Source organism: Strix aluco, chromosome 2 (assembly GCF_031877795.1).
Source record: "Strix aluco isolate bStrAlu1 chromosome 2, bStrAlu1.hap1, whole genome shotgun sequence".
In the NCBI taxonomy this organism is placed as follows: Eukaryota; Metazoa; Chordata; class Aves; order Strigiformes; family Strigidae; genus Strix; species Strix aluco.
In genome coordinates, this window is record NC_133932.1 from 18,087,021 (window position 1) to 18,101,758 (window position 14,738).

General features: G+C 37.6%; 1 long non-coding RNA gene across 1 annotated transcript; it reads right to left on the reverse strand.

Moving 5' to 3' along the window:
- Positions 1-6,282: 6,282 nt before the first annotated feature.
- LOC141920125 (uncharacterized) lies at positions 6,283-13,615 on the reverse strand. Its single transcript, XR_012622211.1, has 3 exons — positions 13,562-13,615; positions 10,565-10,609; positions 6,283-6,874 (listed from the first exon to the last, which is right to left on the reverse strand). It is a non-coding gene; the product is annotated as an uncharacterized LOC141920125 (long non-coding RNA).
- Positions 13,616-14,738: the final 1,123 nt, after the last annotated feature.

Here is a 14,738-nt window from a genome sequence, read left to right on the forward strand (position 1 = left end):
AAGGCTGAGGTGGTATACATTTAATTGTAAAAACCCAAAGTAAATATTTCAAGAGAAAAACATATCAAGTGTTAATACATTTTATTAAAGAGGCTTGAATCTCACTTTCACTGTTCTTTCTGAACATTTTTTTAATTCCCTCTGAATAGCAATGAAGAAAATATACTTGCATCAGCTATGGATCACAGACTTTTTTTTTTTTTTCAAATGGGGAAGCACTAGAAATGCCAAAGCTCTCTGGATGAGTTCAGTTAAAACAAATTACAAGAGTTTGCCTATTCCATCAAGAACTGCGCTTTGGAAGCGATGCCATTAAATTCTGCCTGCTCCCAAAGAACTGCACCAGGGATACGAGAGGGCGAACAGACTGGTTCTGGTTGAAAAAAAACAGTTTCACTGAAAGAAAGTTCAACTTGAAAGTTCAACCTCTTTTCCTCACACTGAATCTTTGAAAGGATTTTTTTTCCCCTTGAAGTCAAACGTTTTCACTCTCCAAGTCCTTCCACTAACAAATCAAAATCACTGGCTTCTTAAATGAAACCTACTGATCATGTATTACAGAGACACAGTTCGTGAAAAGAAATGGCAAGACTTTTCCTGCTACTATATTTTGACCAAAAATTGCAGGGAGGAATATTCCAATGATTATAACTTTTATTAGCATCTCTGAGAATACCCATTTTTCATATTGCTAATGTTCTAAAATACAGCAGGTACTTGAGGCTGCAGATGTTCCTCTCTAAAATGCAAAAGGTCCATAAAATCTGTTTGTAAATAACACGGAAGAAATGGACCATTAAGAAATGTATCAGTATGGAAGGGCTGCAGTGCTGTGCAGAGCCCCCACTCTGGCAGGGCTCCCCTTTTCCCTTCCCACTCCCTCGTCCCCAACACCACTGGGACCTCTCATCCAGCTCCACCAGTCATGGTCACATGGATCAGAAACCACTGGGAGCAGACTCATGCCAGAAGCCTCCCCAACATAAAGGCAAACCCCCCACATGGGGGCTGGGGAGGAAAGATTAGCAAGATCCTGACCCCTTGACTCCTTACACACCACTGGCTGCTGAGCTGATCACAGTGACTCTTCTCTTACTATCAAGCAGAATTAATACTGGTTCTTAACACAGATTTTTTTAAGCGTAGGTAATCTGGTCCATAATTACTGTACCTTTTGGATATGGCTCTTACCTAATGCAGAGTATAAACCTATTATTCCATATGCCTCACACTAAAATGTTATGCTCTGAATTTGTGTGAGATAAAGAACTATTGTAATTCATTTTAACTGTATGAATTTCTTTAAACAGAAAATACAGTGCAAAAACTCCAGTAATATAGTTTCATATCAGTATCTGACAGTTCTACATTAAAGAATATTGCAATATTTAGATGTTCAGTCTTTGCAGCTATTCAATAAAAGGTAATGGTAGGCATGCCAGTTGTATCATTTTTACTCCAGTATTAATATTTACTGCCCTAGCTCTAGGATTTTACATGAATATATTGTGTAACAGTAGAAAGATTTTAGACCAGGATGTAGGGTCTTTTTGCCCCCCTCTCTGTGCAGTCTGTAAGATCACTGTGGCACTATACCAGTAAAAGAAGGCTCTTATGGATGTGTTTGTTCATTTAAGTATCAGGCAAATTCCACAGGATTAATACACAACTCACAGTGGATTATATACCTCATTTTGGATTCTTCACACGAATTGTAAATTTATGTATATTAAAAGTATCTTAGAAGTTTTATTCCTTATTCTTTCAGTTCCTTAGTTTAGGATATTCCAACATACCATAAAACTCTGAAAAACAGTTTAATTGTATTTCTTCTGCAGCTATATCAAGATCTGGAAAAAAATACTTAAGAAGATGACAGTTATAGTGCTGCAGAGAAATGGAAGATTCCTACATTTTCCAATGTCCAACTGGAAATTAAACAGTAACAGGCCACTACATAACATTAGAAGTTGTGCACCTGGACAATTAACCTCAAAAACAGAATGGTGGGGAAATAGAAAATGCTTATAAATTTTATAAATGTTACATTATATTGCTATATAATTATATATTATTTTTAAACAAAGTAAATATTATATTCTCTTCAAAAATTAAAGATCCTGCCAGGACTTCGATTTTGTTAAGTACCACATCAATCAGCAAATATAATCTACCCTAGTAAAATGGAAATATGTCTTTATGTTATTGACAGTAGCACAAGCGAACATGTTCTCCTGCATTTCAAGCTTTTTTTGTTTTGAAAGGCATCATCTGCCTCTGACCACCTGACCTGCTGCAATGTGAGCGACCCATAGCAAACCAAGCTGCACTGGTTCTGCTGCCCACAGACCTTCCTAAACTCAGATACAGAAACCAAAACTTTGTCTTATACTTGCAAGATCAAGCATGCACATGTTTTTCAGAGCATCAGAGGACAAGACCCTCTTCTCAGCATTTGCCACAGCCTAAAAAGCAAAAGCTAGGGCACCTAGTCCAGCCTTCCCCCCACACCCGGTGCCCAACTGCCCTCCAAGCCAGCGGCAGCCACGGGCAGCCACAGACGGCTGTGCCGAGGCAGCGTGGCCGGCGGGGCAGCCTCTCCCAACACTCACACGTAGTGTGCCTTGTACAAAGCAACAGTGACGGTGAAAGGCTTTTAGCTTTCTTTGCCACTTCAATAAGTGTTTTCAGTTGTTTTTTGGCTTGTTTTTTTTCAACTATTATTATTATTAAGTGATGTAATGTTCCTTATGCAAAATCACGTTGGAGTATTCTTACTTCAGCACTTAGTGGCATAGCTCAGTAACGCCCTCTCCTCCAGCTTGCTAGAAAAAAGGATAAGAGAGTCTTACTCCTGCAGTGAGTAGCATTTAACTTTTTTCTTCCTATCCCCCAGACTGGCAGTTTGGAGAAGTGGTATTACCCAGTACTAGAGAGCTGCACTATCTGCACAGCTGAAAACGACCTTCATATCTAGGCTGGCTAACTCTCATCTATCTGCCTGTGAATACAGCTGGCATAGAGCTGGTACAGTAAACTTTTAGGAAGTTGTCTTTTCTATGAAAAAGAGACTTTCATCCTCGTGGTGGCACTTGTAACTTCTCAGTCCCAACAATACATACAGCAAAATTGAAAGAAAGAGAGAGAGAGAGAAAGACACTGTAGACTGTTCCCCCAGCTCTCTGAATACTTAAGAGATTGTGGGGGGAAAATATCATGCCAAGTACATTAGACTATTAAAGGAACAATTTACTGTACCCCTGAATTGTACATTTGAGACATTCCTACTGCAAGTAGGCAGCAATTTTACTTGCTGCCAAAGTGTATTTTTCTGTAAATGATTTGTGTAAATGTGCAGAGCTCTTTGAAGTTGACTGTACTTATCTAAATTGTCTTCATGTAAGTCATAAGAAGGAAGGGAAGAGTAGCCTTGAGAAGAACGGCAACCAGTAAACTTCTAATGGTAAAATTTCTGAAGGCATCTGTTGATCAGAGGAAAAGGAAATAAGAAATCACATTATCTGATGTTTATGTTGTTCTTTTTTTAATTATTATAATTATTATCTAGTAACACCTAGAGAAGTTTTCACTATTTCCCCATCTGCTCTGCTAGCAGATGAGACAAGATGCCACAGGGTACAACAGTTCCTCAGTTTCTCTTGACTTCAGTTCTCCATTTCTAACACTGGAATCTGTACCAGGCTGTCATTTGTAGGGACAATATTATTTTTAGAGGCTGCTGATCCTGCTTTCTAAGGAACCTGCATTTTTTAAGCTGTAATTTAGTTTATTTACCACTAGTAATAACAGTACCTGATCACACTCACAAACCTTATATGAAAATGATTACATTTATTCCTGTAATTAATGGTGGACATAGAACAGTAGATGTAAGCATTTGCAGAAGCAAAATCATGTTCAGATAAATAGGCTAGATGGTAGGCTATTAAAAAAAAAAGCAGTAAAGATGACTCTAAAAACATACAAATATACAAGAATTGTACTGTGTTAGAGCTTCTGAGTCACAGCCACACCCACGATCCCTGATCTCCTCACTCTTACCCCACCTACACTTTTGGTACTTCTGCACCTTGTCTAGATTACACAACAGTTTCTCCCTTTATTCAGTTCTTTTTTGATGCTTCATCACACATACTTTCACAAGACCAAAACCGAATTAATTTTCCCTTATAAACCAGAATATTTTTGTTGCTGCCACAGCCACTAAAAACACTATTTTTTTTTTTTAAATATCACTTGGGTTGATAACACTGCTGCCACCTTTGTCTCTTCCCTCTCCTTTGTCCCCCTCATCCAGTATTCCTCAAATCCTGCTGATGGTTGTTCACACCATTTCAAAGGGTACATTTCCATTGCAAATATGAATGTCACTTGTAGTTGCAACAAAGCCCATCTAGCTTCAAATTAGCTAGGACTGATAACTGACCTTCAGTATCCTTGATATCTTCTTTGTGTAAGTAAAAACACATACACAGAACCTGCCCTCATAGTATAACTAGTCCAATAGTCATTCACACCAAGACACTACACATTCAAAATTTCTCTCTGGTCATACCATGTTGTCTTTGGAAAGAACCACCTAAACCACATAAAAGTGCAGGTTGTTGTAAATTTGCATACCCTTTTTTTTTGCAAACTATTTGCAGGTCCCAGGAAGGCAGATGACAATGCAAAATATGCAATAAGATTTTTTTTAAAATGTGAATAGCAGTGAGGGAATTACATTTTTATTGTATTCAACTTTGCCAAAAGTGAACAAATGTTAGCTAATGCAGATGAAAAAGCATTTTGTGCAAAGTGCTGAGTTACTATCCACTTCAGACAACATCAGACTGCATGGAAGGAGGAAGTCATATTCCCAGAACTCAAGCAGTCTTCACCATCTTAGTTCTAGTCCCTGGCAGCATTAATTACTGAGTAACCTCATCTCACATCTGTGACATTAATGACAAAGGTCTCACAAGCTCAACAGACCATGTGTCAAACATATATGGAAATAGATTCCCACTCTTTGTATCTTACTCAATACATCTTTCCTGTGCTTGATGTCCCTGAGCATATTTAAAAACAAAATCCCTTGTTTTTCAGCAAATGAGATTGTGTACATAAACATGTGTTGTACAAGAACTACTGACTGTAATAGTCCAGGTTTTCTCCTGTTGTCTTATAAATAGCTACAAACAGAGGGAAATAAATTCTCTTTCTTTCTTCTAAGGGCTTTTTCACCTGTGTACAACAGATGTTGTTTCCACAAATTAGTTTCTAATTTCTTTCATAACTCAGTCAGAACAACCCTTCAATTCATAGTCAGGGAATAGATTTAGTGCTGCACATAATTCTTGCAATTATGTAACAAAACTGCACTTCGCTAGGTGAAAACCTTGGTTATCAATCATTCAGTTTAGTGTATGGGCAAGTTAATCTCCTGTTACACCAGCTGTGCACGGCCCAGCCACACACACTAAGGATTCGTTAGATTTCCACAGTATGAAGTGTAAGTGATTATTGTGATAGGTAATAGATAGGCAAACAGCAAGTGGGCCAGCTCTAGTGTTGAACTGCAATATATGAAGTAATTAGAAATGCCTTGCACAGCAACTCCTCCTCCCATACCAATTTGCAAACTGAGCAGTATTTAAATGTTTTCTAGTCATCAAAATGCAGTTAGCAGCATAAAGCAAACAATGTTCCTCCACTAAAAAAAAAATCCAAAACTTTGCTGGTCCAAAATAAAAGATTAAATAATAAAACTGCTTGCATGGCTCAGGTGAGCAGCTTGGAGACCTGGTGGATCCTGAGCTTTGAAGTTCAGCATGAAAACTGCAAATGTCATACAATAAAATAAAAATTGGCAGACAGTGAGTGTGCAGGCAATATGGCCACTTATACTGTTCAAGATACTGTTCGTGCAGTTGTAGCACTAGGAACAAAATTATTTTAAATAGCATTTTTTTAAAAAAATATGATTTACTTGTTAAATGAAAACCAATTTTCACTTTTATTTAAAGGGCATTACATTGTCAGACACTAAAGCTGAAGTTGCTGACATATTACCAGGTGCAGAATACACAACACATTGAAATTTCTTCAGGAGGTCACATACAGGTGCTCAAAGGCAAGTGAAACTCCAGGGGTTACTGAATAGGTTTTAAAGAAACTGATTAGCCAGCCCTGCTTCCCCCATGAAACAGGTTTACTGAATGCCTTTAGTAATCCATCTGGAATCATTATGCGGTCTCAGGATACACTTAATGTATCTTTCATACAAAAATGCTGCAGGGATAAACGGATTAGAAATTCTGAGAGAACAGGTATTTCAGAGGAAGTAGCACAATAAAGTCAATCTTAAAATGTTAGGGTCGTTCCTCCCTCCCCTGTCTTTTTTTTTTTTTCTTTTTTTATGGGGAATGGGGTCACAAAGTGGTTTGTCCAAGTTCTGAAACAGCTGGATTCTCACACACATCTGAGTTTGAAAATTTTTTTCTTTATTTTAGTTGGATTTTTTGTTTGGTTTTGGGGTTTTTCTTTTTGAAATACACTTCCCCACATTCTTCCTCTCTCCTCTCCAGGCAGAGGGAGGTGATTCTTCTCCTCTACCCAGTACTGGTGAGAGACACCTGGAGTGCTGTGTCCAGTCCTGGATTCCCCAGTATGAGAGAGGGATGGTCACACCAGAGGAAGCCCAGTGTGGGGCCACAGAGATGATGCAAGGTCTGGAGCATCTGTCATATAGGGAGAGGCTGAGAGAGCTGGGACTGCCCAGCCTGGAGAAGAGCAGGCTCAACAGATCTTATCCATGTGTACAAACCCTGGAGAGGGAATGAAGGAGGAGCCAGACTTGCCTCACTGGTGCCTAGTGACAGGAGAAGAAGCAACATGCAGAAATGAAAATGCAGAAAGTTCCATCTGAACACAAGAAAACACATTTTTACTGTGAGGGTGGCCAAACACAGGAACAGGATGCCCAGAGTGGTTTCAGAATCCCTATCCTTGGAGACTGGACACAGTCCTGGGCAACCTGCTTGAACAGAGTGGGGAACTACACAATGCTGTGATTCTTCTTTGCTTTGAGAAAAAAGAAACAAGGAAAGATGATGATCCACTCCCACAAGTTATATCCCACATTGTCAAAAAAAAAAAAAAAAGAGTCCTTTGGCTCATCTCCAGTCTCAGATATGGTACTGAAATAACATAACTGAATAAAACTCTTCAAACTCCCACTTGATACAGCAGGAGGCAAGAAATTCAGGAAAAAGCTGTGTATTTTTGGTAACATCAAACCCCACACATGGCCCAATCCTAAACTGTGTTTAGACTATGTGGATATAACTTCCTGTAAATTATTGAACTTACTGGTGAGCACTGAAACAAAATCTCCAAGTAGAATCCAAAGAATTAAACCCACTTAATGGTTACCAGAGAAAAATGGACACATGAGTTAAGCTCAGTAATTTAAATGACAAAAAGACCAAATGCCTCCTGAACATCCTCATAGTTTCAGTTTTGCAAGAAACAGGTTACAGTTAGCTTGGACTGGGACTAAGCTTGTAGAATCAGGTTCTGATCCACACACCTTCCCCATGTTAGAAAATTTATTTTTGTGTATTGTCAACTCTTACACAGCAGAAGACAACATTTCTAACAATTCTTACAGTCTATACATTAAAAGACCATTCTGTGCTTTTGGCTGTTTTTTCATTACACCTACAAAAAATAGCAGAAAAGCAAATTACATGAAACCTGCACTTCACATTATTGCCCTGAATTCATACAGGGTAAACTGCCAGTGACTTTAATAAGACTGTTGTCAGTATTTTCCCATCCTAACACTTCATTAAATATTATGCTAATATTATGTCAAAGACCCCACATGATTAAAAGGAAAAAAGCTCTGCCCATTGTCATACTGCAGTTCTTCCACACACCCAACACATATGACTCATCCTTTATGCATCAGTATACTTCACAGGAAAAAAAATGCTCTCTCTCTGGTGTCAGTGAAGGGGTACCTCAGTGAACACCAGTTCTCACCAACGTAACAGACAATGTTTCCCTGGTCTTCCAAAACACAGAAGGAGGATGCTGTGTCCTGAAAAGGCAAGAGTGTCTCACAAATATCAGAAAGATGGAATGAAAAATCATGGAGAAACTTTAAGCTGTATGGTGACAGTAAAAAGCCTGTTCCTGTGAACATCATTGAAAGTCAGGCATAATTTGAATGCAGTATGTGGCTTAGCAACAACAAATTCAAACAGCAATCTCAGAAGTACCAAGAGAAACTGCAATTTATCTTTATTGACAAGATAAAGAATTGTCAAGGAGAGATCAGAGGTGACAACCCCTTCTCACAAAGTTTAGCATAGTCATCCAGATATCAGTACTTAAAATGTAAAAGACAAGATTGCTATTTGGGTAGTTAGACTTGTTTGTTCTGCCATTAAAAAACAAGAGCATGAAACATTAATTCACCAGGGAACTTTCCTGCTGCTGCTCAGGCATTTCTGGATTTTTCAACTCCCAAACACAAGGAAGGCAACGTTTCCCCTTGCTCTCCTCACATACTTCACAGCCTTCCACTATTCCTTTTTTTCTTACAAAAAAATCAGTCATAAGGGGGAAGGTCAGGAATTAAGGAAAAAACCCATGAAAACAAGTTGTACATGAAAACCACACTGCTGATGTGTGTACTCTGATCATACAGGTTTGACTTAGTATTTTGAAAGCTGAAGGAACAAGAGGATTTAGTCAAAGTTTAAGAGCAAGAGGTGACTTTGCACAGCAAAAGGCATTTCATTCCAGCCACTAAATGAGGTGTAAGTGGTATTCATGTCTTCTCAGTCCTGGGCCTTCCATGACTTACTACTTAGAAAAAGAATCCCCCCTGAAATGTGTTTTACTGAAGTCAGCCTGACCCCATTTCAGTGGTTACAGTCAGAATAAAATTTAGTCCACTATTTGTTTCCATGTGAACATTTTTTAAAAAATTATTTCATTACTATCTGTGGATTTCCAGAAGTCTAATTTACATGATCGTTTACAAGAAAAAACAACTTAAGAAATAGGGCACAATCTGAAAAATAAATATTTTTCAAAATAGCTCTCATAACATCCAAAATATTCAGTCCCTGATAACAATGTAATGAATAAAATACATCTTTTGAATTGTTGTTGATATACTAGGACACTTTCAAGAAAAGAGTTAAAAATAGGACAATACATGAACAGTTTTTCAGACAAAATCTCTACAGTCCAGACTATAACCTTACATTTTCTTTGGAAAAAAACATTTTCTAAGAAAAGGTTCAGCACTGAAATGTAGATTATATATATTAGTACAAGATCCTTAAAGTGAATATCAAATTAGTTAAAGGAGAAGCAACAACACACAGTATTCATAATACTGGAAGCCACCTAGTGAAGTTCTTGGAGTACTTGATGTTATTCAGAATATTCTCGAATCACCTAGGCACACAGGACAAGAGCTGCAATGAAATTTCTTGGAAAACATAATTGGGAGGAACACTCAAAGGAAAGGACTGGAATTTTAAACATGAAGGAGAAGATTGGAATAATAAAGAATTAAATTTTAAAGTACTAAATCATGCAAAAGTATTTACAAGGTTACTTGGAGACTGAAAACATGCATTTCTGTTATAAAATCAGAGCTGGAGAAAAGTTTGTAGTTTACTCAAGAGAAAGGTTACTCCACAGCATAAACACACCATGTCTGTGAAAAGGACAATGGCAACATATGATGCATAATTTAAATAACTTCCAGAAGAGGTAAGGATATTATTCCCACTGTAGTACGTATTGATGTGAACAGTTTTCATACAAGGTCTCAATTCTAGTCACCTGTATAGAAGGAGGATTTATTCTAGAGGGAAGAGATAAAATAAGATCTACCAGAACTGCAAGAATACAAGCCTGCTTCACAAGTCTGCACAAGAAGAATACTTGTTTTCAAAATGAAGGTTGAGATATCATATTTAGGTATCAATGATAAATGAATTAAACACCAGTGGGGACAGTGGAAAGGATTCCTCAATGTAGGATTGTGCTGACATGAGAAGAAATGGGTATAAATTTACCCCAGATGTTTAAGTTGGCAATTAGATGACTGCTTCTAATCGTTATCATATGGAACTCCTGAGCAACAAAAGAGCATGACTCATTTTAAGCTAGAATGTAGTAACGATTCTGTAGTATAATAAAAAGTACTATCAAGCAAAACAGTGCCTGGATATTACGCCTCAATAGTTACTTCCATCTTCCATCCCGAGGAGCGGTAATGGCTATTTCAGCTCAGATTCAGAAGTACTCGCTCTGCTTTGGCCTGACTATTCAAACTAGTACTTTTGAAAAACATGGTAAACAAAACAAAAATTTCTAAAATAAATTAATAAATAAAAACATACCACAAGCCCCTAAGAAAACCTTGAAATGGAGAGGGGGGACATGGTGCCTGTTCCCAAAGGCTATGCAATTGGGTATTTAGAGGAAACATTACATTATCTCTTAGCCAACAAGAACATGAGCCTACCTTGCTCAGAATGCTGCTCCCAGATGTGGTCAGAACCAGGTGTGTCTGAAGCAATACAAAGCATCCACAGTAAAGTAAAAACAAACTTCCATGTCAATGAAGTCTCCTAATGCTTGACAGTTAGAGTTTTATTTTAAAGCATCTCAGTTTAAAACATTTTTTTAAAAAAGTTTCATTCCCATATAAATGTGCATAGTTTAATTACTGACATGGCAGAAGTATTTTTGAATCACCTTACACTTTTACCCTTAACAGTATCAAGTGACACTAAGTTGATGTGGTTGTTTTTCACTACTGGAACTGAGCCAATTTATATTTAAACTAAACATACAGTTTCATTTTTTTGTTTGTTTGTTTTATGTATTCTAGAATGGAATCTAACCTAAATATGTAACATCTATGATATACATTGAAATATGTGATATATTTCTCCCCCCTCCCTCCCCCCAATTTTCTTATTTTCTCTGATTTTGCAGTGTATATGTTCCACCTTAACATGTATCACCAGCCTCGGTCAAAGCTAATGATCCAAACAATGGCCATCAAAGTATGTCTTGAACTAAAAGACCCCCAAATGCTATAGCAGATACAGTATAACACTGTTCTGATGATGTTTCAGACATCTACCTCTGAAGTAAATGCCTTAGGGAAAGTCTCCATAAAAACATTACTTCCATTTGCCTCATCAGAATGAGTTTTCTTGTATGAATTACAGTCACATCTCATCTCAGCCTTAATTTACTTTTTGTGCCAGTGCTCCAGAGCAGCAGGATTTGATATCACAACTTGCCACTCAATACCGAGAGCTGATTGAAACTGATGAAAGGCAGCCCTGGCCTCATAAACAGGGTAGGAATGAACAATCGTTGCTTGACGATCAGCCTTGTAATCATACCATAGGTAATATTAATTTACTGACAAACACTGCTAGCTACACTGATATGGGTTTTGTGTCAATCATTAGATTCCAAAAGAGCTTGCTACTAAAGAAACAAAAAACACCCACAGTCTGAAGGGATGTCCCAACAGATGCTAGAGGCTTGTTTGCAGCATTGCCCAGTCTTCACTGAAAGATGACTACTCTCTTCTTCAGACTGACACGAAGGCCCAAGTGCATCGCACCACATGAGAAGTGCCAGCTGACTGAACCCCCGAGCTAGAGCACTTGCAAGCAGGTCAGGTATTCATGAGCATTAAGTGCAACTGATTATAGAGCGATAAAAGATAAGTAAGCAACCGAACAACATATATATATGATAGCAACTCACACTTTACATCTGCAGAACCAGACAGCTGGAGTCCTCAGCATGCTGTTTAGTCACCAGTTGACTGCATCAAGCTGAGTACATGACACACTGCATGAAAGCGGCATCTGTGATCACATGGTGACAGGTATAGTAGTGAGATATCCCTGTCGTTGGAGAAGCAGGCTCTGGGAAAGTCTGTACTAAAATTAGCCAATGTACGAACAGCCAAACCTTACAAGGAAGCAGGGTCCTTCTCTCAGGAGACAAGTTTCAAGAGAGGAGGTGGTGACTGAAGGAACCTTACGTGCCCCTTTCTACTTGTATCAGTATCAGCAAAAGCCACAAATGAACATTGCTGAAGATGCAAACCTTCATTTGATAATACTGGCACAACCATCAGGGCAGCTACATTTACATAAAACCATCAGCAAGTTAAGAATAGTAAACACAAACCACATAGAATAGCACTTCCTTTTAACAAGTCACAAATCAATTCCTTTTAACAGCATGCCATCTACTCACTGAGTGTTGAAAAAGATGCCTGCTTTGCCTTCCCTGTAACAGTAATACTATTTTATTTACCTATTACATTTTTCAAAACAGTAGTAATATTTAATACTTTACGACAGATACCCAAGTGAGCTTCACTACCTGAATGAACTAACATGGATATGTGAAACAGAACAGAAGATTATTACCCTTGCTTCTCAGTAATGAGATGTGTAATAGCATTTTATGATTTTTTTTTTGTTTTTAAAGTCATCCTCGTCATCTCTGTGCCAATATATGTCTCACACTATTTTGGGGACAGGGTCACCAAAGCATAACAGATGGAAGCATAACCGTTTCTGTTAATAGCAACTTATAAATTATGTTCAAGCACAGTTCTTGCGCATCTCCAATTCGCCTTCTTGAAAATGTTCAAAAAAATTTCCCCTTCTTCCCCATTGGAAAAAGTTAATTTAATTTTCAAACAAGATATTTGGTTCTTACCATACCTCACTGAAAGTTTTGGGGTTGATTTCTCCCATCCACATTTTCAAATCTGTTTTTTTGCCCCACAGGAGAAAGTTAATGTTTGATTTGCAAACTGACCAGGTACACCACTTGTATGTGTGGAAAAAGGAGGATTGGGAAAGTACAGACAGAGCAAGTGTATGTACAAGTCAGGACTCAGGCCTGAGGCAGTAGTTACAATTCCCATTAGGTACCACCTAGTATTTGTGTCTAAATACTTCAATTTTCAGCAAAAAGTTATTTTTTTCCCCATGGCAAAATAACAATGAAAAATGCCTTTGTAAGAGACTTAGAAAAACATATTTACAGTGGGCAAAGTATTCACTCAGGTTTTATTTATTTATTTTCAGCACAAATTAGTTTCTTGAACAAACATTTTGATTGAAATGTCAGCAGTGGCATGCAGGTCATTTTCCTGTATGGTTGAAATCAGCTTAGAACTAGAAATGAGCACGAATACTTGATTCACTGTAGTAGCCATTAATCTTGGGATTTAGTGCGTTGTTTCATATTCAATTACATTGCTTTACCCCATAGCTTTTGCACAGATATTTGAGATTCTATAGTCTCCCCATCTCAAAAAAAAGACACCCTCTCACCCATCAAGAGCAAAGATTAAACTGTTTTACTGTTCCCTCTTTTGTCCGTGATAATCTTATCATGGAAATACCATAACTTTCAATATACAATAAATTAAATTAAATTTTCAAGAGGGCAACAAAACTTTTCTTACCTTCTGAAATGCAGGTGGTAAGGAGACAAGTCAGATGAGCATCTTAAGTCAGACACTGTGAATATTCCCCAAGAGATGAAGCATTTCAGCCCAGTACTCATAAGGTCATGGACTCTAAGTTTTACGAGCAATCTGAATAGAAAGTCCAGTTCTTCAGTCATTTACAGAAAAAAGTATGTGAATATGATGGTGAAAATTTTAATTAATAGTTTACAAACTGGGAAATTATTTTAATTTAGAAAACAATTATGCCAACTTCTACAATAAGTAGTAAAAACCACTCCACATGACAAAATATTTTCTTAAAAGTTTTATTCAACCTGCCACAAATCTGGTGCGGTATTTAGATAACTAAGCACTTCACTGAGTCAGGCAGACAGCCTTGTCGACAAGAGTTAATTTTACCCAAATCAAAAATGAAACCCTTCATTCAATGTAGCTTTATGAGAATTCTATGAAATTTTACATTCAGCCTATTTTTATTTAACACTTTGAACAATATTAAAAGATTACCACAGAGACAAGGTCTTATCTGCCTGCTCAGATTACACTGTACTTACACAAAACCATACAGCATACATGATTAGCACTAAAAGGTCTCTCTGGTGATTTTCACTTTTAATGAACTGTTTGGAATTCATTATAAAATAATTGTAAGGAGGTTTCACAGATAAGCCTCTGTCTTTAGGGGGCATGGTACTGACAGACAGCATTTTTTTTAAAAAAGAAAGAAAATGCACATACCTTCCTTGCTAAATGAACCGTAGATATTAATCTGAAACCTTCCATGAACAAGAAAAGAAACAAACAGCAGAAAAGAAACTACAGAACAAGTGGGGTAATGGGCTTCATTCAACTACCAATTTACACCACTTCTAGCCAGGTGAAACTCCATCAATTTTTAGTACTGACAAAAATTACATGTCAAGACAAAACTTCTGCACTTTGATTTTTGCATTGTAACCTTTGCAAAGGTTAAAACCCAAGTATTTATATGCCAGACAACAGCTAGTTCTGTAGGCTGTCCTACTGCCCAGACGGGTGCAAGACTTGGCAAGCAATCAGGTATTTGAAGTTCAGCTTTGATGCAACAAGAGTCAAACTGTTACCATAAAGAAAAATTGCTGGGTTTTGCCAACAGGGTCTAAAAATGAAGCTGTTGCAAAGGCCTTTCAAG